At 41.5% G+C, this 24,082-nt stretch overlaps 1 protein-coding gene and 1 non-coding gene across 2 annotated transcripts in view; both read right to left on the bottom strand.

Annotated features, from left to right (window-relative positions):
- fz (frizzled class receptor) overlaps nt 1-24,082 on the bottom strand; it is a 55,775-nt gene that overhangs the window by 28,306 nt on the left and 3,387 nt on the right. The window lies entirely within an intron of this gene.
- On the bottom strand, nt 1,415-1,487 carry TRNAR-UCU (transfer RNA arginine (anticodon UCU)). The gene has a single exon. It is a non-coding gene; the product is annotated as a tRNA-Arg (tRNA).

Below are 24,082 nucleotides of genomic sequence, written 5' to 3' on the forward strand. Positions count from 1 at the left end.
AAGACGAGTACATTCCATTGCCTTGCCACTGACTAAAGCATCAAAATCTTTCCTTTCCGACCGTACAGAAAAGCAAAAATCAGGGAGGGGGAGGGAGAAGTGTTCCGTCATCGTAATTTGACATCCTCGTCTCTATCCCTCTCTCAAGTTCTTCAGGGCGGGATGTTTACGCCGACAAAGCGGCTCGCACAGAGGTTCGAAATTTATCATTTTGGAGACGATAAAAAACGAGCAAAAATATGAAACGCACGAGCTGAAGAGTGTTCAACCTACTTGACATTATTAAACATTTCAGGCATTCGATCTAGGAGATCAATGAGGAAAATACATTTCATACAATACAGGGCGTCTCAAAGTTTCATGGCTGTAGAAGAATATTTTCTTTGAAAAAAAAAATCATACTTATTTCCTATCCATAAAAGTAACTCTGCTAGAGCTACGGCTCCCTAAACTTATAGGAAAAACATAGATTCTTCTGAATTTTGGCGAAAGTTGTTATGTATGTCGGAACTCGTTTAAAATGACAAACAACTATCATGCTCAGCGCTGAATTCACACATGGTCACAACAATATCGAAATATCAAGTTGAAGGGGAATATATCAAGGGGTCTTAGATCTCCCAGGTGAAAAAAATATATTTTCCTCCTTAGAGCATCTAAAATCCCACTTTAACTTAAGATTACAGTATTTTTTTGACCATGAATGAATTTAACGCTAAAATTATAGGATAATTCAAAACTATCGGACTCATTGTCAGTACGCTATAAAACGCACAGTATTAGTAAAATATTAATTATAAAATTTTGAAAAAAAATTTCATGAGTCGTATTTGAAGTTCCTGAAAACATGCTGGATACTCGTTGAAGGTTGAAAACACAGCCCCTGAAAAAGCCTTGAATTTTCGTTTTCGATAAAATTTTACATCACAGCAAATTTTCTGTGAAATTTCATTGCGCATCTCTCCCAGTGCCACTGAGCGCCGACCCTCCTTATAACCTGCCCTTATCCCCCTTGTTTCATTCATAGTTCCGTTCACCCTGACTTTATCTCGTAGGGTGTTTAGACAGCCCCCCCCCCCCCCCCCCCCGAAAGGACCAGACGCCGCGCCGTGCGGACGTGCCGCTTTGACCATAAATCGTCTTTTTCCTCACGGAAGAACGCAACTGCATTTCTAGGACGTAAAATTCCCCCTCGCAAATTACGTTTGAACCGGGAGTATCTTCGGCGTTTTTCACTGATAATTTCACTAATTTTTGTTCCGATCTTACATGCAAAAATCTAAAAAATTGTGGAAAAAATTCGCACCAGTACATTTTTTGTAAAAAATTTATGTTTAGAGTCAATTTCGCAACATTCCAATCCCCAAAAATGAAAATGAACAGAGATGCGTTCAAACAAAGCTAAAATTATCCACATCCCTGGTGGGGATCGAACCCACGACCTTTGGATTAGAAGTCCAACGCGCTATCCACTGCGCTACAGGGACCCGCGATATAAGCATCATTCTCGCGGAAAATCTGTATACACGTGACTGGAAAATAAAAATGTACTTCTTCTGAAGTAAATGATTAAAATCTGCAAGGTATCAGCAAAAAATTCAGACAAAACTTTTCCGAGTACGTAGGTACAGATAACACGAATCCTCTAAAACGCGTAATTTTCAATATATGTCCAATAACGGTTCTGGGATAGTGATGTGACAATGAGGAACACGGGAAAAACTTAAAATTCGTATAAAATGAAGCGGTTTTTTTCTGATGACACGTTAATTTTTTTTTAATTTTACGTTGAAAATCAACCTTTACCTAATGTATATTCATTTGAATGGAGAAGGATGAGATGCATATGAATGACGCAATCTCACCGTTTATTTCAAATCAGGTTTTCCTACAATCGACAGTGGATTTTCGATGGGAAAATGAGGGAAATTCAACCAAACCTAATTAAAAAAGTAAAACTGAAGTACACTCGAGGACTATAACTATTGGGAAAACTCCGTGAATGCCTGAATTGAAAAACAAATCCCTCTTCCGTTTGTGAAAGGGTGCACCATCACACTCTGAGCTGCTTTCTCTCGGAATGTATATATATTCCCGTAATTTTGGAATTTTCCCCGACTTTCTTCAAAATAAATCCCTAAACGTTATTGCGCATTGCCGAATTTAAAAAAAAAAAAAAAAAAAAAAAAAAAAACTTTAAATCTTCCTGCCTGTCGCCGCGCCGCCCCGGGTGACCATGAAACGTCGCTTCTCTGAATTTTCACGTGAGCCCTAATAGACCTATACTGCCGTGTTAGGGAAGAACGCCGCGTACGAACATTCGAGAGTTGCCAAACTTCCCTGGATAAAACATGTATTTTTGATAACACTCATGCATATTTTCCACGAAATTTTCAGATATTTTAGATTAAATTGCGAACAAAATTGTTTGTAATATTTGACAAAAAATATTAAAAAGTTTCGCAGCAGATGTGTTCCTTATTGAAAGTTTGGCAACGCCTGAATGTTCATACGGCATTCTTCCTTAGCACTGCAGTATAGACCTATGGTTTTGGGGCTCCTGCGGAAATTGAGATACGCCCTTGCTCTACTGCCGAGCTAAGGAAAATGTGTGAACATTCAGGAGTTGCCAAAATTCCCTCGGTAAAACATGCACTTTTGGTGACATTCATGCGTATTTTCCCTTGAAATTGGCAGATATTTTATGTTAAACTGCGTACAAAAATGTCTGAAAATTTTGGGGGAAAATATTCACAATTTGCCCAGTAAATTCGGTTTTTATCGAAGATGATTTGGTACCATTTGAAGGTTCATACGGCGTTTTTCCTTAGCACGGCAGTCTAGACGAGCGACGAAATGAACGCTCTCCTGTGCGTCCACTAAAGAAGAGAATCTAGTATCTGCTCGGCGACTAGTTTAAACAAGGGATTTTTAAGTAGGGCGAAAGCCCCAAGCTTTGGCGCTCAGATCTGAAAGCTACAACAAAAGAAAAAGAGAAACAAAAAGCTCGAGCTTAATGGACACGGGATCGCGCTTAGCGAGTGAGTCCCAGCCTGACGATGCTGCGATACCCGCCACCGCACAGTGGATCAGATATTAGGAAATATTGGACATCAATTTCTTAATAAACTGTAAATTTTTAGTTTATTTTGTCGCATTTCAATTGAAATGGGACGTGCGAAAACCGCTAATGTCCATCATTCCAGTCTGCAGTTTTTTTGGGTTGATAATACCATTCGGAGTTGGATGCAACCAAGAAAGTGGCGTTAATACTCGCCTCCGGGTTCCCTTAATCCCAAAACGAGCCCTTTCATCACTTTGAGGTTGTATAAACTCTTTAAAAGTATTATCAACTCAAAAAAACTGAAGACAGGAAAAATGGACAATGGCGGTTTTCGCACGTCCCGATTCAATAATAATTGTAAGGCGTAGTACTTTGGGAAGGAAATTTCATGAGAAAATCGATGGGTAAGGATTCGATCGACATAAATCAACCGAAAAATAGTAACGTGAACCGATCGACAGCGACTCGCTCGACAACGATTCGGTCGATGACCGTAAATCAATCGACAAATCTGTGAATCGATTAATAAGTGGATTGATCGACGAAATCCGTGAATTGATCGATATTAACACCATGAATCGATCGAATCTGTGTCGATTGAGTTTTTGTCGATCGGTTCACATTATTATTTGTCGATCGATTCAAGTCTATAGATCCGACAAAGGTTTATTAATCCATTGTCGATCGAATCGGTGTCGATGGAATAGCATCGATCGGTTCACTTTCTAAACTTTCGATCGGATCCTCAACCAAAGTTTGATGCTAATTTCGTCACGATCTAATTTGTAAGGGGTAACTTGGGAGAGGGAATTCTATGAGAAAACCAATGACACCACTCTCAAGCTTTTCCGTTCCGTTTTAATTTTAAAGTTTCCACATCATCATGCCCGATCTGCAGTGGCGATTTTGCAAGTTTGTAACTTTGCAACTTTTAATAATACTATCATTGGAAATTAGAAATAAACATCTTATATTACTGGAGGAAAAACATTTCCTCCATTTAACGCCATTAAAAATATCCGTTTTAAGAGGGGCAATAAGCTGCCGCACCAAGAATAGGTTGGTTTACAAACATTGAAACCCCCGTTGACATACCCCACTGTGCGCCGCCGCTGCTGATTGTGAGACCGGTTCGGCCGCACCATATACGGCCACTCGGGAGAAACCGGTCCAGTCTTCAGGCTAAAACCACCTAACTCCAATTTAAATCTTACATAAAGCTGCGGTTTACGTCTCGTAATCTTGAGCGTAACCGTACGAAATCGCGAGGGGCGCCCCAACACCCCCCCCCCCCAGCTCCTACTTCGGCCACCCCCGCACCGGCGCGGCGCGCAATGGAACGGGGCATCGGGAGAGATTCACGGAACATTTTTCGCGCTAAGTTTCTTGAATTTGAAATAATCCAAGAGTCAAAGAGCGTGAAGGCGGAATTTCTAATTATTGTCGATCGAGCATAGACTGGAAAAAAAAGTCACTTGTATCTAGAGTCCAGACTCTTAATAACATTAGCAAGACAAAATACTCTTGATTCAATCGGACTTTTTGCTTGAATCAAAAGGAAATCCGCCTAAATCAAGAGGCTCGGCTCTTCGATTCAAGGAAAAATAGGATTGAATCATGATTATTTTTTCTTGTCACTACTATTAAGAGTCTAGACTCTAGATCCAAGCGACTTCTCATTCCAGTGTACGTGGATGCGGTACGTAAAAAAATAATAGATTCACCTTGATCTTCCTGATCGCCCAAAAAACCCAAAAACACACTTACTCCAGGGAGCACTATATTTTCACCCTCGTTCAACTGGACTAAGTGATTTGTTCCTCTTGAAGAGCCGGAAAGACTTTCGCCGTGATAAGGTCATCAAATCGTCGATCGGCGCCCAGTGGATCGAGCCACTCAGAGAGGTCATGCATAAAGTTTTTAACTAAAACTGCGAATTTTGATGTTTAATTCGTCACATTTCAGGTTTAAGGGTATTTCTGGAGGACAATTTCACGAGGAAATCAATGGAACCACATTTAGAATCGCAAAATTTGGTATGAACGGGGTTGTAAGCTTTTAAAGTTTCCAAATTTTGTCCGAGCTCTCTCATTGACTGGATGCACTGTGCGGCGGCGGCCCGCCCACGGGGTTCCCGTTGGTCGAGAGAGCGGGAGGCGCGAAGAATGCACTTTTGGCCAAAAAAGCACATGATGCCCGCTTAGCGTCGACCGTCGAAAGCGCCGGGAACAGACATCGACGCTGCGGCGCCGGGATTACGGCTTGAGACCTTACTGGGAAAAGTTGCCCGGGTGGGAGAAGAGATGCACGCTTCTATGAAACCGCACTTCAACTTACGGACAGAAACATCGCGCGCTTAATATTCCAGTCTCTTCGAGGAGAAAACATCCTGAAACCAGCGAGACGACACAGCGCCATTTCAGCCCAGGCTCCGTTTTACAGTACATATCGTTGAAGGGGTCTCTTGCACGCAACAAACCAATTCTTGGATTTGTCAAATTAATTTTTTCCCCTCCACCAACTAGTCCTTCCTTGCCCGCACCTGAGAATCACTCGTTGGGAGCTTTCGTTAGCGGCGGATTTAACGATGATGCGGTGGACCGCAGCTTGAACAGCGCCTCTCAACACTTGATTCATTATGCAGAGCATAAGTGAGCGCTTGTAAAAGCGCTTACAATGGGGCATCGGCACACACTGGATCCAGTCAATTAGAGAGATCGGACATGTAATTTTTGACTGAAACTGCAAATTTTGGTGTTCCTTTCGTCACATTCTAAATTTCGAGGGGTGCTAACGGTAGAAAATTTCACGAGAAAACCAATGAATCCACTTTTGGAGCCTTAAAGTTTCGTATACACGGAGTTATAAGCGATTGAAGTTTACAAATTTTGTCCGACCTCTCCTACTGACTTGATCCACTGTGCAGCACCGCGCCTGATTCAGTGTTCGCCACCAGTTAATCTCGCACTGGCATCCTAGAAAGCTCTCATATCGATGCTCCATTTCCCGTTTTCACCAGAGATGCTCAGCGGTTCAAACAGGCGTTGAAAGAAACCCCCTACTGTGGACTGATTTTTGAAATTGATAGACAAATATAGACAAGGAAGACCTAAGGCGTGTAGAGCGATCTTATTGGTTGAAATGGGTGGTTCTTATAGACTAAGGGGGAAAATGATGGACTGATTACAGGGTCTCCCATGGGTCGCTGTTACTTAGTCTATTACCTTCCTTTGTCCATTGCAATCACCCACTTTCACCAATAGGCTCCCTCCATATCCTTTTGTCATCTTTGTCCAAGATTTGTCTACCGAGTTCAACGATCAGCTCGCTGTTAAGTCTCGACGGGTGTGGTAATTTTTTTTTGTAGTCGGTCGAAAACGCGCTCTTTGTGAATCTGAAGCACTTGCTAGTGCCTCAGAACTTCAACCACCATGACTAAGAACTAATGTGCAAGGGTTTTTCATACATCTCAGGCTGTCTTGAGAGAAACGCATGGTTTAAAGCGAAAAATTCCGGAAATTCCGGAATTCTTGCGAAATTTTCGGATCGCTTTCTAAGAAATCAGTACTACTTCCGTATTTTCCGGACCAATGGACACCCTAATCGATTAATTTTGATTCGATTGGACTAATGATCGATAAAGGAATTTCCGATTACCTAAAAATTCGAATGATCGATTTATCGACTGATCGAAAAACGTTATGCATGGTGTCGACCGAACCAACACCAGGTTTATTATTGATTTTTTTTCTTCTTTTTTTTCAGCGATAAGATCAGGACAGAAACCACAGAAACTAGAGACCAGGGGTGGGGCGAAAGGATCCATCCTGAGAGGAAGACAGGACTACATAAGGAGTCTGGGGATCCGGCCCCAAAACCGCAGGTAAAAAATCCGGACAGGGCTAGAAGGGAGGAGGGGGGGGGGGCGAGCAGGAATGTAAACAAAAGACGAAGATTATAGCTTTCCACACGAATCCAACCTCCACATGCCCCTTTTTTTTGCCAGTCGTATCGCAGCACGAATCGGACACCTTACTGCCGGGAGAAGGAAGATCATCGTATGAGCCTAAAGAAGATGTCAAATTTCCCTTAATAAAAGGCGAATTTTCGGGGAGACTTGAATATATCTGTCTCCTTATTTTTCAGAGGATTCCTGTCGCAATTTAATCTATAGCATCCGAAAATTTCAAGGAAAAATAAGTTTGTCTTCCCTTAAGAATGAATGTTTTGAAAAGGGAAATTTAGCAACATCTGGATGCACATACGGCGTTTTTCCGCGGCAGGAAAACGTGGTAAGACGATCCTCCGTCACGCATCCTGTCTCGCTCGAAATAAACTCTGTTTTAGGCGAAGACGCGCGATATCAAAAGTCAGACATTGCCCAATTTCCTCTCATAAAATACGGTTTTTCCAGAAAACCTCTGCGTTCCACTCTTCCTGTCTAACATCAGGGAATTTTATTCGTTTTCAAGCTAAAATATCTAATAAATAAAATAAATAAATGAACTTGGCCAAAAATATAGAGAAAACTGAAAACGAACGTGTAAACGCTCAAAAAAGACCATGATTAAAATTGAAATTAATTTTAAAAATTCAGGAGCACGAAAAAAATACATCAAATTAGACAATGCTTGCGCACTTGCTGTTTCCTCGCAGATTTTGTTTTTGTAAAAACGAGACGAAATTGCCTATATTAGCGGTTCCTATAAACTAGATTTAACAAATATTAAAGGAAACTCGATCTCGAAAAGGATATTACTCCTCCCTTTGGTAAAACGGCTGAATGTTCTCGGTTATCGGTAATATGCCTCATTCAAGGACTAAATGAACGACCTTAAACAATTATTTTCGTTAAATATATACTTCTCTTATACATGAAAACAATTAAGTTACAAAAGGCCCAAGCTGGGCCTGTTGGCCCTTGACTACTTAGATATAAAGAATTCGTTGGAAAAAAAGTCGCTTGGATCTTGAGTCCTGACTCTTAATAACATTGACAAGAAAAAATACTCTAAATTCAATCGGATTTTTCCTTGAATCAAAGAGCAAAGCCTCTTGATTTAAGAGGATTTCCTTTTGATTCAAACAAAACTCCAATTGAATCAAGAGTACTTTTTCTTGTCAATGTTATTAAGAGTCAGGACTCAAGATCCAAGGGACTTTTTTCCCCAGTATAATTCAACTTTTTGTAAAAATAAACTAGCGCTGGTTTGGACATGTGCGAAGGATGGCAGACGATCGGTTGCCCAAGCAGGTCTCCGATTGGGTTCCTCCCGGAAGGCGACGGCGTGGACGTCCTGTGAAAGTTTGGCGACAAGGGGTGGAGGAGGAGATCAGAGGGTGCCAATTGCCTGATGATCTCTGGGAGGATAGGGGGCAATGGCGATTGGGCGTCGCAGAGCGCGAGGCGGCGCTATAAAAGCGGCTTTATGTACGTATAAAAATAAATATTTAATCAGAGAAAAATCAGCGACACTGGAATTCTGATAGGACGTTTTTGGTTAGCACAGCGAATCGCGCACGGTGGTCGGTGGATGACCGCAACTTCCACCTCGACTGCGGATCCTCCATATCCTCGCTCCTCTCATTTACAAGGGATCTACTTTCAGGGATGAGCCCTCTTGTCCGTACAACTCCTTGCTTGCCAGAGCCCACGTGGAGATATAAATACGCTCTTGAGTCAACGGAGCGACTTGACGATAGGGTATCAACATCGAGGAGAAGATAATTTTTCAAAAAACCACAGGAAATGGTGATATTCGAGGGACACAGCTGCTAATCGAGTCTCCGGTTGGAGATACCCACCAAACTAAATTCATCGATATTGGTCGTGTCCGTCGGAGGCGATTTTCCATTGGAGGTTAAAATTTCTGAAACGGCAGCCCGTGACAATGGTGATATCAAAAAACAGAGGAGAAAAAACGGGAAGCAAAGCTAAAAATTACACATAAAAATCTGAGACGTTTCGGCCCAAAACTGAGCCATTTTCAGTCGGAAGAATAAAAATTGAATTAAATATAAGATAAAATACAATAAAATATAAAATATACTTATTTTATATATTTTATTTTTATTCTTCCTACTGAAAATGACTCAGTTTAGGGCCAAAACTTCTCGGATTTCTATGTAGTTTTTAGCCTTGTTTCCTGTTTTGTCTATGTTTTTTTATATTTTCCAAATTGGCAACATTGTTTTTTCTCCATTTAAAGCCATTGAAAATATCGATTTTAAGTGGGGCAAGCTGCCTCGCCTAGGATCGATTGCTTTACATAAATGGAGGAAAACAGTGTTCTCAAATTTCGAGAATCACCACTGGTGTCCGTCCCCGGGAAAAGGACCTCAGTTCACCAGGGTGGCTACTAAAATTGGATTTTAGATTTTCCTGATTTTTCCTGAGATTTTAGACAAGATTTCCCGATTCTTGGCGCAAATACTTAAATTAGCGCTCGTTTGATTTAAAAGATAAACACACGTAATGAATAGACTCAATTTTTTTAAAACTGCTCGAAGCACTTAGAATTTCCTGATCTGTGACCGATTTTCCATGAACCATTGAATTTCCTCATATTTTCCAGTTTTGACTTTAGATGAAGCAACACGTGTATCATCATGCTCGAACTCGCACTTGGTAAAATTGGAGCGCGTTTAGCAGAAAGGAACCAAGCCACATCAGCTACTTCCAAAAACTGGAGAATTCAATGTTTTACAAGAGAATGATTGAGTGGATTTATTTGAAAATTTTAAGAGATTTGCTTGGCACTATGCAGAAAATGCACTGCGAGTCGCACCAAATCCGCACAACCGTTTTCATGTAAAATATTAAATTGCTCGATTAAAGTTGGCAACGCCTGATGTGGCTTGGTTTCTTTCTGCTAAACGCGGTTCAATTGAACATCGCTTTAACGAATGATGTAAATTGAAATTTGTTTTTGAGAATTGATTTTATCGTCATTCGAATAAAATTAGTCCGAAACCGAAACTGCACTTACTTTCAACTGATCAAAGCACATGGATACGAGCAATGAAATACAATTCATAGGATCTCTGTCTTCTGTGCTTACCTGAAACAGATAGAAAGAAACTAGAGTTAACAAACATACGCAAATTAGAAATTGAACATCCTTAGATCTGCCCACCAACACAAAATGATAATTACATTTTTAGAGTAATGCTCTCCGAAGCATGTTCTACCGAATACTTCAAATACTTCATGGATGACCTATAAGGAGGGTGTAGCCGCCAAATTTTAAGAAATTGAGTTTCCGAGGAATACTAATCTGTGAGGGCGGTTGCATCTTACTAAGCGATGATACCAAAATTGAGGGGCTTGGGGGACAAGGCGCTTAAGTGCAGTTTTTGTTATTTCGAGAAATACGTGTTACAAGTTTCGAAATTGCATAGAAAGAAAGTTCAAACTGACTTTTTGATGCTTAAAACTTTGAATATGAGAGCGATACGATGTTTTTCCTCGGCACGGCGGTGCTTGAGCACGTACGCAAATCAGCTCTTACATTTTAACTTGCAAACGGTCCAGCGACACTTTCTCCTGCTTTTGCGGGCTAACCAGTGACTACACTTATGCAATGCTCGATATGCATGCCTCGGCTACTGGCTACTTTCCGTCCATAAAAATGAAACTGACATTTAAGTCACCGATATCAAGTTCGCTCCGTACATACGAAATGAGGTTGTCAACGATCCGGCTGCGAAATTACCCACGACCATCGCTAACCACGGGCCAAACCGTCGCTGCTCTGACCAGTAGTGCTTTGCGATACATCGATTGATCGGCCATTTAAACCTAAGGAAAAGTATCGATTAACAGGGTTTTCGCAGCGAACGCCTTAATTATCGATTATTTACAGATTATTTGTAACAGTTAGTCCATCATTTTCTCCCTTAGTCTATAGGAGCCACACGTTTCAACCAATAGGTTTGCTCCATACTCCCCATGTTTTCTTTGTCTATAGCTTCGCCCATCAATTTCAATAATCGGCCCGCAGGCGAGCGTCCAGGTGGAGGTTGGTCAGTTCCTAAAGCCTTGAAAGCGTTTAGCCCTTCCAAGCTTATATTCTACTGATGTTGCACCTTTGTGGATGAGTTTAAAGTTTGCTGCTCGAGTAATTGATAGATTTCTTGGGAAAAGATGGTACGCTGGTGGGAGGGGTAGCGTTGTCGTGACAACAAGGTAAGCTGTTTAGAGATAGTAAATTTGGCTCCATAAAAACGACATAAATAAGGCTTAACAACCCCAATCTCGGCAACGATGGCTTACGTTGAGCCTCCTGTTAAAGGATATCAATTAATCGACTCTTTATTCTGGATGATTCCCAGGTAAACAAGTTTTAACTCGTCGAACCTTGAAAGTAGGAAAACCATTTCTCAAGGGTAAAAAACAAACCGCAATCAATCACGAATTTCAACACTTTAATTTGACATCTATGACGGGTCTTGATTGTTGAACTCGAGAAAGTGACCTTTATTTTAAGAGAGGAAAAAACTCGTGTCCCTTGTAAAAAAAACCACCCTGAACTAGGCGACCGGAGCGTTCAGGTCAGTGGTGCGGTAGCGCTGCCTTGGTAAGGCTATAAGGAGTGAGAACCGAGCAACGAATGTGTCTTCGAATGTTGCCAAATTTTCAGGGTTGCTACAGAATTCAGATGATGAAATTCCCTAACATTTCCCTGATTTCTCTGACACATTTTGGTGAAATTTCCTGACAATTGAAGATGTGACGGAGGGTTAAGAAGACATAATGAAACTAGTTTTCAGGCAAAATTTGTTGTTAGAAACCTCAAACTCATTCTAGAAAGCAAATGAGGGTGATTTCACAAATTTTCCCTGACATTTTCGTCATTTTCTCTGACATTTCCCAATTTTTCCTGACTTTTTAAAATTCTCTGACAGTTCCCGGTTTTCTCTAACTGTGGCAACCCTGGATTTCGTTTCATAGAAAACGACTTTTTTGGAATACCTGAGCTTATTTTTCTTTCTATTTTTGGAGACGTTTTTCTGAGTTTAATCTAAATTATCTGCTAATTCCGGGGAGAAATATTCATACCGTAGCGGATATCGGTAAGTGCCGTTTTTGGACAAATCCTGAATTTCCTCAGCACAACGATTTTTTGTCCATCGAAGAACGGAGAATGCATCACAATATAGACACTGTTAATCACGGCAGATTTCAAACTGATCATTTTGGTTTAGCCACATTTAATAGGCAGTGAAAAATTTGCAACATCGCAAATTGAGGTATCACTGTTTTTTAACTCGTCGCCGTTGGTGAAAAAAAGTGTAACAGCGAGCGTACTGAAGTGGAAATTCAGCCGAAATCGGGATGTTCCGCCATCAAGTGGGGGCAATATACGGACGAAGTTGTCTCTGAGACGAAGGCGCACTGAGCAACTATTCGACCACGGAAGTATTGCACAGTATCAGATGAAAATGAAGGCGCACTAACTGATGTAAATTGGCTCGTATCGTTTACCACTCTGCCGTGCTAAGGAAAAACACCGTAAGAACATTCGAGAGTTGCCAAATTTCCCTCGATAAAATGTTTATTTATGAGGAAAGTTAATAATATTTTACCTTGACATTTTCAGGAAATTTAGCCGGTGAAACTGGAAGAAAAATATTCATAAGCTGACATACATATTTATATTTTATCAAAGGAAATTTGACAACGCGTGAAGGCTCATACGGCGTTCTTCCTTAGCATGGCTGCACTGTGAAGAGTCCTACATTTGCGGCACCTGTTCGATCGATTATTGAGCAGCTTAAGATACCTGAAGGCTGTTTCGGGCAAAAAAGCGGATTTGAAATCGAATGCCAAAAAATCTGAATTTTCAATCAAAATCAGCCTTCAAACCCATGTATAAGCCTGTATTAGACCTCATACTACCAATTATGATGCATTCCGTAAAATATGGACCTTCAATGAGCAAAAAACGTCGAGCTGAGAAAATTCAGAAAAGGCCAAAAAACGGCCCTTACCGATAGCCCTCCTCGAAAAATTAAAAATCTAACGGAGGGGAGGGGGAGGAATTTGGCAACACGATGTTCAATGCCTTCATTCTTTAGCACGCTAGAGCAATATTGCCGTGCTAAGGAAAGTCGCCGTAAGAACATTCAATAGTTGCGAAATTTCCCCGAATAAAACATGTATTTTTGAGGAAAGTTATGCATATTTTCCCTTGAGATTTTCAGATATTTTAGGTTAAGTAAATCGTGAACAAAATGGACCGAAAATTTTGAGGGAAAATTTTCACACAATTTTCTCAGTAAATTCGGTTTTCTTGAAAGAAATATGGCAACGTCTAAAGGTTCATACGGCGTTTTTACTTAGCACGGCAGAATAGTCGAGAGCTAGAGATAAAAAGGGCCATTCTTTCGCCCGGTTTCGCGAGAAGTTGAAACAATAATAATTTACGACGGGCCGTATAGTCGCTGGCCGTAACTCAAACAGTATACGGCCACCACACCGCGCCGGGAGGGCCGAACAATGGGGCATCCATATTTTAATGCAGAAACCAGGTAGGTGTGGGTGAATAGGTTCGCCTCGCTCGGTTGGCCCATCCGAGACCCACCACGCGCGAAACCTTACGCTTGAGCCATTGCCGTGGCAAGATTCCCGATAAATCGATTGCTCTGCCATTGAAGCCTATAGAAAAGGAATCGATAAAAAGGGTTTTCGAAACGATCACCTTATCGATTCTTCACCACAGCTTCAAATGGGGAGATCGATAATCTATCATTCACGCCTCGCCACTGGCTTGAGCTTCAAACCGAAGCTTTTTCAACTTGATTTTTACTGCTTTCCAACCAAGTTAACAGCGTTGTGACATTGAGGAAATACGAAAAACAACTCCCTTTAATTTGCGGGATACCTTTATTATCTCATTTTTTCCGGACTTGCTCTTCAGCAGCATAAAGACGTAACGGTAACGCTCGCCGTGCTGGAAAAGCATTCAAACGAAGGGCTCACGAAACGTCGATTTCCTCACCAAAGAACGTAAACACATTTCATTCCTCGCTAATTGCATTTTTACCGAAAGAATCCTTATGGAGATGGGTGGGGGTGTCAGGCCTAGACTCATGAACGTCTTCAAATTAAAAAACAATACAGTATATATTTTCCACTAAAAATTAATTTTCCAGCAATTTTTAAGGTTCATTGCGTTATTTTGGAGACAAACTGGGGAAGGGACCATATGTACGGGTTTTATACGGCTGCCAAATCTGAGCGACACCTCTTTGGCAAAAAAGAGCGGAGCATTGCAAGTTCATCCCTCGCGCCATCGCGCCTTCAATTTTTCAGATGCAACGCGGACATCTGTCAAGCACGAATAGTTGTATCTCTGCGCCGGCATCAACGCGCATCCTTTCCTTTGGTTTATTTCCATATTATAGTTGTTTTAGTTTATCTTATTTGTAGTAGTGCTTCCGTGAGCAATACACTGCCGTACAAAGGAAGAACATCGCATGAGTATTCGAGTGTTGCCAAATTTCCTCACAGAAAATATTGATTTTTTTTGTTCTTGAAATTTTCAGACGATTTAGGTCAAATTAGAAAGTAAATTCTTTGATAAATTGAAAGACAAACATTTACAAATTTTACCGAAAATGCGTCATTTACCAAAGGAAATTGGGCAACATCTGAAGGCTCATACGGCGTTTTTCCTTAGTGCGACAGTGCAGCTGAAAATAGAAGAAACGAGATCGGGCCTCGTTTCTTAGCTTTTTCCCCGGATCTGACAGACACCACACTGGCAGCATTGTAGAGCATAGCGAGTTCACATCTCGCACCATCGCGCCTTCACTTTTGCAGATGCAACAAGGACATCCATCAAGCACGAATAGTTGTATCTCTTCGCCGTCTTCAACGCGCATCCTTTCCTTGTGTTTATTTCCATAATATAGCTGTTTTAGTTACTCTTATTCGTAGTGTGCGAGCGCTGTCATCAACGCGCGTTGAGAAGTCTCTTACTCTTAAAATTTGAGTGAAGTTAAAAAAAATTTTGCTCAAAATAAATTATGTGTCCAGATCAATGATCGTTTTGAGGGGGAAAAGCAAACACAAAAGCTGGTAAAAAAACATGTTAGGAAGTCTCTCAAACCTCTGCCACCCTCAAAATAACCGAGGTAATACTTTAAGGGAGGATTTTTCGGAAAACGTTACAGAGCCGAAGTTGCACTTTGATCCTAAAAATCGACTCTTAAAAATATTCGCGTTTAACTTTGGGACATCATGCGTATAACACGTTCTGCCGTACTGGGGAAAACCTCGCATGTTTAAATTAATTGGTGCCAAACTTGCTCCAAAGGTATTAATTTTTGTGGAAAATTATGAATAAATTTCCTTTAAGTTTTCGGATACTAGCAATAAACCAGTTTCGCCAAACTTCGGATAAATTTCCGTGAAATATGGAAAAAAAACGCAGGGCTTCAGAAAATGCTCGATCGTGCGCTCGTAAGTGTGGAAAAGCCCCAAAAATATGAGTGGAGGGGATACTTTTAAGGGTCAAAAATTGAAAATTAAAGGAAAACAGAAGAAAAAGGTCTTTAATGAATTATTAGGAAATTTTCTGGAAAAGCGATAAGAAAAATGTGGAAAGCCGAGCGGCGGGCGCGTGAAAAAGTGTAAGCCTGGAGGATTCTGCACCCCTGTAAAAACGTGACAAAATCTCCCATAAAATCAAATTTCATTGAAGAAAAGCCAACAACCGGAGGCTCACGAGACATTTCTCTCTAGGGCACGGCAATATTGTCATGCTAAGGAAGAACGCCGTATAAATCTTCAGACGTTGCCAAGTTTCCTCCCGTAAAAACGGAACTTACTGGGAAAATTGTGAATTTTATTTTCCAAAATGTTCAGACAATTTTTCACGCAATTTAACAGAAAATATCTGAAAATTGAAAAGAAAAATTTGCATAAATATCGTCAAAATTACATGTCTTATCGAGGGAACTTCAGCAACTCTCGAATGTTCATACGGCGTTCTTCCTTAGCACCGCAGTAGTGTTTGAGAGGGGTAAAAAGGCGTTTGGCAACCGGGTCCGGGTTTCAAATGCGCGCATATCAGTCGTCGCACACGGCACGGGCACCACACCTGCCTCGCACCCCCCCCTCCCGCCCCCCTCGAACCCTTGCATCCCCTCACCCTCGGCCGCCTACACGACTGACTCTGGAGCCGGACTCCCCCCCCCTCCCTCACCATGTAGAGGTCCAATAAGCACTCCCTCCCGTTCGGAACGCCCGCGCCTGTCGTAACTATGCCGTGCTAAGGATAAACGCCGTAAGAGCAATCGAGCGTTGCCAAATTTCCCCCGGTAAAATAGGTATTTGGCTAGAGGTTTATGGACATTTTCCCTGGAAATGTGCGGATACTTTAAACCAAATTACGAGTAAACTTCTCTGAGAAATTGAAAGACAAGTATCAACATGTTTTTCAGGAAATTGGGGTTTAGTCGAAGGTAATTTGGCAACGTGTAAAGGCTCATACGGCGTTCTTCCTGGGGACGGCGAAACTGCTTACGCTTATTTAGGGAGGAAAAGAAGGACGCCTCGTTGTGTATGGGAGCCACGAGAGCCACAGCCGCGTAAAGAGCAAAATAAACAAAGCAACTGCTTCTTTCACTTTTCCCTCAGATTTTTGACCCGTGCTGTTGACACTGAATCCTTCGCATTGCTGTCGTGCTAAGAATAAACGCCGTATGAGCATTCCAATGTTTCCTTTCCTCCACGAAATTTCGTCAAACTTTCTACAATTTACATTTTTTTAAGAAAGTCGGCCCCCACTTTTAACATAAACGGTTGGAGGGTAATATCAAAAAAAGAATTTTTCCATATTTTGTGAACTACTTTACTGAGACTACGAGATAACGTTTAGTAGATACTGAAGAAGGAAACTAGAATTTATGGATTTAAAAAAATCTGAAGTTGGTGGAGTCATTCAGAATCCTTTTCCCCGAATTATTTAGGAAAAAAACAATGTGATGTCCTTTAAATAATTAGGTAGTAAAAGAGGTAGCTATTAAAAGGACACCCTTCATCTTTGAAATGTCGATCTTCTACAGTGAAGATAATTTGAAGTTGGCAACTGCGATCTACAGTCTATACACTCACGTCCAAATATGAAGTGTCTGGATCGTTTCCTATTTGCCTAACTAATAACGGTACCGTTTGGGCCTGAGTTACAAGACGGTAAACTTAAACAAAGATACCTATTCTACAGTCTGCTATGGAACATAAAATTTACTCATATTTTCACCGTTTTTACGTGGTTTTATATCCGTTTCATAACGTCACATAAAAGCTCAAAAGTTAGGCTTTTTAAAAGTCTAGACTCCGGATCAGGGTTGTCTTGATTCCTTCGTCTTCAAATTCCCTGACTTTCCCCCGACTTTTCTGTACCTTTCACTGACTCCAAAATATTCTATAACTCCTTGACTTTCCCTGACCTTTGAACACATTTTCCATTTATTTTTTAAAAGAAATACGCTGTCTTTCGCTGGACTCTGATAGGTAGACGTGTCAGAACTTCCCTGACTTTTTCCGGTCGTCGCTAATTTCCTGACTTCCTCTGACTTTCCCGGTTTATCAGACCGAGCCAACCCCGCTGGATCCAAGAAACAGGGTTGCCACAGAACTTAGAAAACGAAATACCCTGCCATTTCCCTGATTTACCTGACACATTTGGTGAAATTCCCTGACGATTGAAGACAGGACAAATGGTGAAGAAGGCATGATTGAAAACAGTTTACAGGCAAAATTTGTTGTTCGACACCTCAAACTCGTTTCAGAAAGCAAACAAAGGTGATTTAACAAACTTTTCCTGACATTTCCGTCATTTTCCCTGACCTTTCCCGGTTTCCCCTGACTCTTTAAAATTCCCTGACATTTCCCGGTTTTCCCTGACTGTGGCAACCCTGAAGAAACTTTTTTTTCTCCAGTGAAGGTTCACCCTGACCGTCGACGCTAGCGACATCCTCCTTCAAAAGCGACGTCCGATTCGGATAAATCTTGTCAATGGTCTCTCAGCTGGACGGAATCCCGAGAAGAAATTAATTTGTAAAGCCGACTGAAATAAATAAAAGTCCAACAAGCGCGAGACGAGGTGCATGACACAGAGCTGGTTCCACCATGTTCGCCTATTATGTTTCTTTCCACCTCGCTCCAAGGAACACGTCGCACAGTGCAACGGGCTGATAGAAGAGCTCGGATATGAAAATTTTGGCTCAAAATTCAACTTTCGATGTTTATATCCTCACAAATTCAATTTTAAGGACTGTTTCTGAAAGGAAATTGCATGAAAAAAATCACTAGAGCCACTCTTAAACTTCCTTGCTTCATATTTTCGATAATAAGAAGCTTTCAAAGTTTCCAGGTTTTGTCCGACTTCTCCTATTAGGGTTGCCACAGAATTTGGAAAATAAAATTTCCTGACACTTCCCTGATTTCCCTGACACATTTTGGCAAAATTCCCTAATGATTGAAGATATGACGGATGGTTAAGAAGGCAAATTGAAAATAGTTTTCAGGCAAAAGTTCTTGTTCGAAACCTCAAACCCGTTCTAGAAAGCAAATAAAGTGATTTAACAAAATTGCCCTGACATTTTCGTAATTTTCCCTGACATTTCCTGGCTTCCCCTGACTTTTTAAAATTCCTCGACATTTCCCGGTTTACCCGGTTTTCCCTCACTGCGGTAACCCTGTCCTTTGTGCGTCGTTGGGACCGGGCACGAGTCGAAGGCACGGATAGAGAGGTATGAATACATAAAGAGGAAGAGGAAAAAAATTAGTGGATAAAAAATAATTGGACGATGTGTCTTGTGGTGATCTGAAAATTGGACGACGGACGCGGGGCTCGACACGGGATGAAAAATGAAGTTGTCACCGATGGACGCCGACGACGACATAAAATTGGTGACACGGCTCATAATTTCCGAACGGGTATCGATCGGGAGGGGGTCGCGGGGGAATTGAGAGATTAGAATGGAATGATACTTCTCTCCGGCCGGGTCGGGGCAATCGAATAAAGTGATAGGCATTATGGCCAGTGTAAATCCATGGATTTTACGATTCCGATTCCTCCACCACTCGCACTCGCACTTGGCTCAGCTACGCCTCTTCACGCTCTTGCCAAAATTCCGCAAAAAACTTGCCCATCTCCATCACTGCCAAAATTGAAAAGTCGATGACTTGAACGCTCGTATAAGAAAAACAGGGTTCCCACACAATTATTGAGAATCTCAAATTCTCTGACATTTCCCTAATACCCTTTCAAGTTTTGGTGAAATTCCCTGACAAATGAAGACGCACCAGTTCAGGATTACCACAAAATGTAGAATATGAAATTCCCTGACATTTCCCTGATTTCCCAGACACGTTTGAGTGAAATTCCCTGACAATTGAAGATACGCCAGATGGTTAAAAAGACAATATTACAGACATTTTTTGGGCAAAATTTCTTGTTTGAAACGTCCAACTCATTCTAAGAAGCAAATAAAGGTGAATTAACAATTTTTCCTAACACTTTCGTCAGTTTCCCTGACATTTCCAGGTTTTCCCTTACTTTTTCAAATTCCCTGCATTACATTTCCCGGTATTCCCTGACTGTGGCAACCCTGCCAGTTGTTTATACAGACATCATTTTGAATAGATTTCACGCAAATTTTGTTGTTTTGAACGTCAAATCCATTCTAGAAAGGTAAGTAATAAAGGTATATTAACATTTTTTCCGTGACATTGCCAGGTTTTCCCTACTTTTTAAAATTCCCTGACATTTCCCGGACGGTGGCAACCCTGGGAAAAGGGAGGGTATCGTTTTTGTTCGGGTGGTTGCAATGGACGAAGGAGGTACATAATAGACAGCCAGCCTATACGTCTTTAATTCCTTAAACTTTCGTACGGCAAAGTGCGGTTCGAGTAAAAAGACTTTGACGCACGGTTACAAATGTCATATTCGATTTTGGCTGGGTAGATGTATCGTTGGGATCAAAACAATAGAACACAATCTCAAACAAAACTTTTATGATTTAAGTAGAAAAAGCTGAATTTCGACAAAAAACGCCGTATGTGAACATTCAAGAGTAGCCAAGTTTCTCTTGATAACACATGTATTTTTGAAAAAATGCACGCATATTTTATCTTGAAATTTTCAGATATTTCAGATTAAATTGCGTAAAAAATTGCCTGCAAATTTTGGACAATGATATTCACAATTTTCCCATAGTAATTTCGGTTTTTATCGGAGGAAACTTAGCAACACCTAAAGGCTTATACGGCGTTCTTCCTTGGCACGATGGAAAGGAAGAACGACGTATCTCATTCGAGCGTTGCCAAATTTACTTCGATAAAATGTTCATTTTTGAGGGAAGTTATGAACATTTTTCCTTTAAATTTTCAGAATCTTTAGGTGAAATTGCGAACAAAATTATCTGAAAAATTGGGAGGAAAATGTTCACAAGTATAACAGAAAATTCGCTCTTTACAAAAGGAAATTTGGCAATGCCTTCCCAACGCCGTTCATACAGCGTTTTTCCTTAGCACGGCAGCATAGGTGCGCGGCAACGGTGCGATTGGAAATGCAATGCGGGGAGAGGGGGGGGGGGGGGGAGAGCAGATGTAAAGGAAGCCCAGTGGAATGGTCGATACCTCTTGGGACTAACGAGCCGAGCAGCGCGAGTTGGGAAGAGGTTGGGTCCGAGGAAGACGTGGAGACGGTCTGCTATGCCATGTCTTTGGCTATGCCCTGCCTGGGTCGCCGCGCCACTCGCCCCGCTCGGGCTCTGGGTCGTTGTTTCATTTCAAGGACGACCGCCGATCCTCGAACCTCGATCCTTTCACGGCCGGGATCCACCACCACCGCACTGGCCCGCCCCGCGCCTCAGCCACAACCGCGGCAGCGCCCCCAGCCACCCCCCCCCCCCTGCCCAAACCGGGAAGTTGCCACGTTTGTCCTGGCTGGAGCACCTATGATCCGATATCGAGTACCCATATCCATATGTCTACCGTGCTAAGGAACAACGCCCGTATGGACTTTCAGGCCTTGCCAAGTTTCCTTCGACAAACCCCGGATTTTCGAAACGATACACAATTTGAAGGTGTCTTCAATTTTGTGAATATCATCTGTAAAATGGTACTGCTAGGTATACTGAGTGCTAGAATATCCTTGGTTTCTAAATTGAACGATTATTGGAGAAAATATGACAAAATAACCTAACCTGCTAAAATACATGTGTTTAAATGGAAAATGCCGCCAAATGACGTCACGAGGTGGCAAATTTTCTGGTGCATAAATCGAAAATTCCCGACACGTACAAGAGCTGCATTGTTACGACCCTTCGTTAGTAGGTGAGTAATGTATTTATTTGACTTGGTTATTGCATACATTTACTCGAAGTAATTGAAATCTCCCTTGAAATTGTCCTTTGATCGGTAAATTTACTCCTTTTTTTCGGGCAAACGCTCAGTTACATACATTCTTGGCCATCTTGGTTTGATACTGGAACCTGAAGATTGACATCGGCATTTTAATTGATTGACAGCCCGATTCCAATGCCAACCCAATATGACCGGAGAATCTTTATGAAAGAGCGTCTTTCCTCAAAAATGAGTGAATGTATACAAAAACTAAGACAAATACGTGTTTTACAAACGACAGGTCATAACAATTGTAATAATACTAGAGGGCTAGGCCGCTACGCAGCCCAACCCCCGAGGGCGCTTCGCGTTCTATTAGGCCCGCGTCGACAAAAGAACGACCAAAAAAATTAAAGGATTTTCATAGCCGACTCTCATTTATCCAATCTCCCTCTGGCCGGGAGTAATTGGACCAATAAGGATAGGAAAAAAAATCGGCATTTATTGCAAACTTCACGCCAAGACTGAAACAAAACGGAGCGTTCCGTCGCTTTTGGATAGTTTGTAGCAAAGAAGCATACCTTCGATTCACTTACCCTACTAACAGACCAAGATTCAACATTTCCCGCTAAATGTTAAATTGCCGCCGTTTTTCATGGGCGGAAATTTCAAATTTTGCCCCCCTTTCTAAGCTTTCTGGTCTCCTCTGATGTAGAAAAACCTGGGTCCTATTTTCAAATTCTGATTACAGCAAACTCATCTAGGGGCTATCAACTGTCGATAACCGCAAAAATCATGACAATCGGCCCATTAGAACGCTCAAACGAACTATGACAAAAAATAAAAAATTACATTGTTTAAATGGAAGAATTCGCAACTTTACCACGTACGTAATATGAAAAAAAAACCGGGTCATATTTTCAGAATCTGAATAGAGCGGGCTCATCTAGAGACAATTGTCTGTCGATGGCCGAAAAATCATGAACGTCGGCCCGACAGAATGCTGGAACTAAGCATTACCAGGTACTCAAATTTAGGAGGTCTCGGAGTTTATAGTATAGACATCATTCTGGATAATTTCAGTTCATAGGTTGGCTGCCAGCCTACAAATTAGCAACAGGTCTGTACTCAACCTGTCGTCACCTTCCAGGCAAAGTATCACAAGCGCCATGCGACGTTTAAAAATTTCCGCCGCCATTATATTTTTTTTTACAGAGAAATTGTTCAACGAAGCTGTCCGAAAATTACACCGAATTTTCTTTGTGCTGGCGATAAAATTTAGTGACATTTTCGAACAGATTCAACCAACAATTTAACTCAATTTTAAACTCAGTAAAAAAATAAAATGGCGGCAGAAATTTTTAAACGTCGCATGGCGCTTGTGATACTTTGCCTGGAAGGTGACGCTGTGTAGATAGGTACTCTATTCGGATAGAGCCCCTTCATAGGGGAAGTTGAGGCGATTCTTCCCGGTTTCTGACGTGGTCCAACTGGTAAGGGATATGTCGCATCGATCCAGTAAAAAATCTCGGCAGATTTTGAAAATTTTGCCCAAAAAAAAGAATGATCGTCCATGCGCATGAGCCTAAAGAAAGATTCTTCTAGGGATGCAGACACTTCCGTACCATGGTGCCGGCTGGTCCCGCGAAAGGGGGATCCCATCTTATCACTTTCCGGCCGAAGTATCACGAGCGCATGCGACGTTTCAAAATTTCCGCCGAAATTTTTTTTTGTACAGAGAAATTCTTCAAGGAGGCTGTCCGAAAATTTCACTGGATTTTCAACGTTCTGCCGACAGAATTCGGTGGAAGTTTCAGCAGCGCAACGTAGTGGCGAATCTCGTCCAGAGATCACATAGAATCACCTTAAATTGGCCTTCCGACTTTAAAAACCTCTTTCACTCAGAAAATTTCGAAAAGATGACTTTCACAGGCCCTGTACGTACAAATTGCCGCGATTTTGCGCAAAGCACGTGATTAGTACGGCGACATTACGGAAAACACATTACTTTTAACGCGGTTTTGCACAAAAAAAAAAAAAAAAAAAATCGCAATTGTGCCAGCTTCCCCATTTCAAAACACCGTATTGGGACCTTTCCATTTTGGCGCGCGACCGATCGCGACCCACCCCGTCGCGTTGTCGCGCGAGAAGTTTTTGCACCTCTGTATTTCAAACTCACTTTTTGATGCTTAAAAATTGGATTGTGGGTAAATTTTTCACGGAATATATTTTAAGACGAGTTTTATTTGATAACATTACCTCAATTTTTGTAAAAACCACCCGTACTTAAGAAAATGCCTCGTCCTCCAAGCCTCTCAATTCAAACCGCGACTCCAGATTCTGTTTTTATCCTGGCTCCCATAAATATTAGAACTGGGGAAAGCTAAGAAGAGACAAAAGTCACATCAGTCTGGATGCATCGATCATCAGTTGGTCCATTGGTTAGCATGTAAACATCTGTTGAATAGTGCAATTTTTGGGTGTGACATTTGTCTCTTCTTTTCTTTCCCCAGTTCTACCAGATAATTTAGTGCCAGAATTCCGGGTAGGGGATGTCCTCTCGAAATAAATGAAATAGGAGGGGTGCAAGTTGTTCTCGACCGCGCGGGTGCGGCTAAATTTTGGAAATGCCCGTAAAATTATGGAGGCTGAAA

The sequence above is a fragment of the Bemisia tabaci genome, chromosome 5, assembly GCF_918797505.1.
Source record: "Bemisia tabaci chromosome 5, PGI_BMITA_v3".
NCBI classification, from domain to species: Eukaryota; Metazoa; Arthropoda; class Insecta; order Hemiptera; family Aleyrodidae; genus Bemisia; species Bemisia tabaci.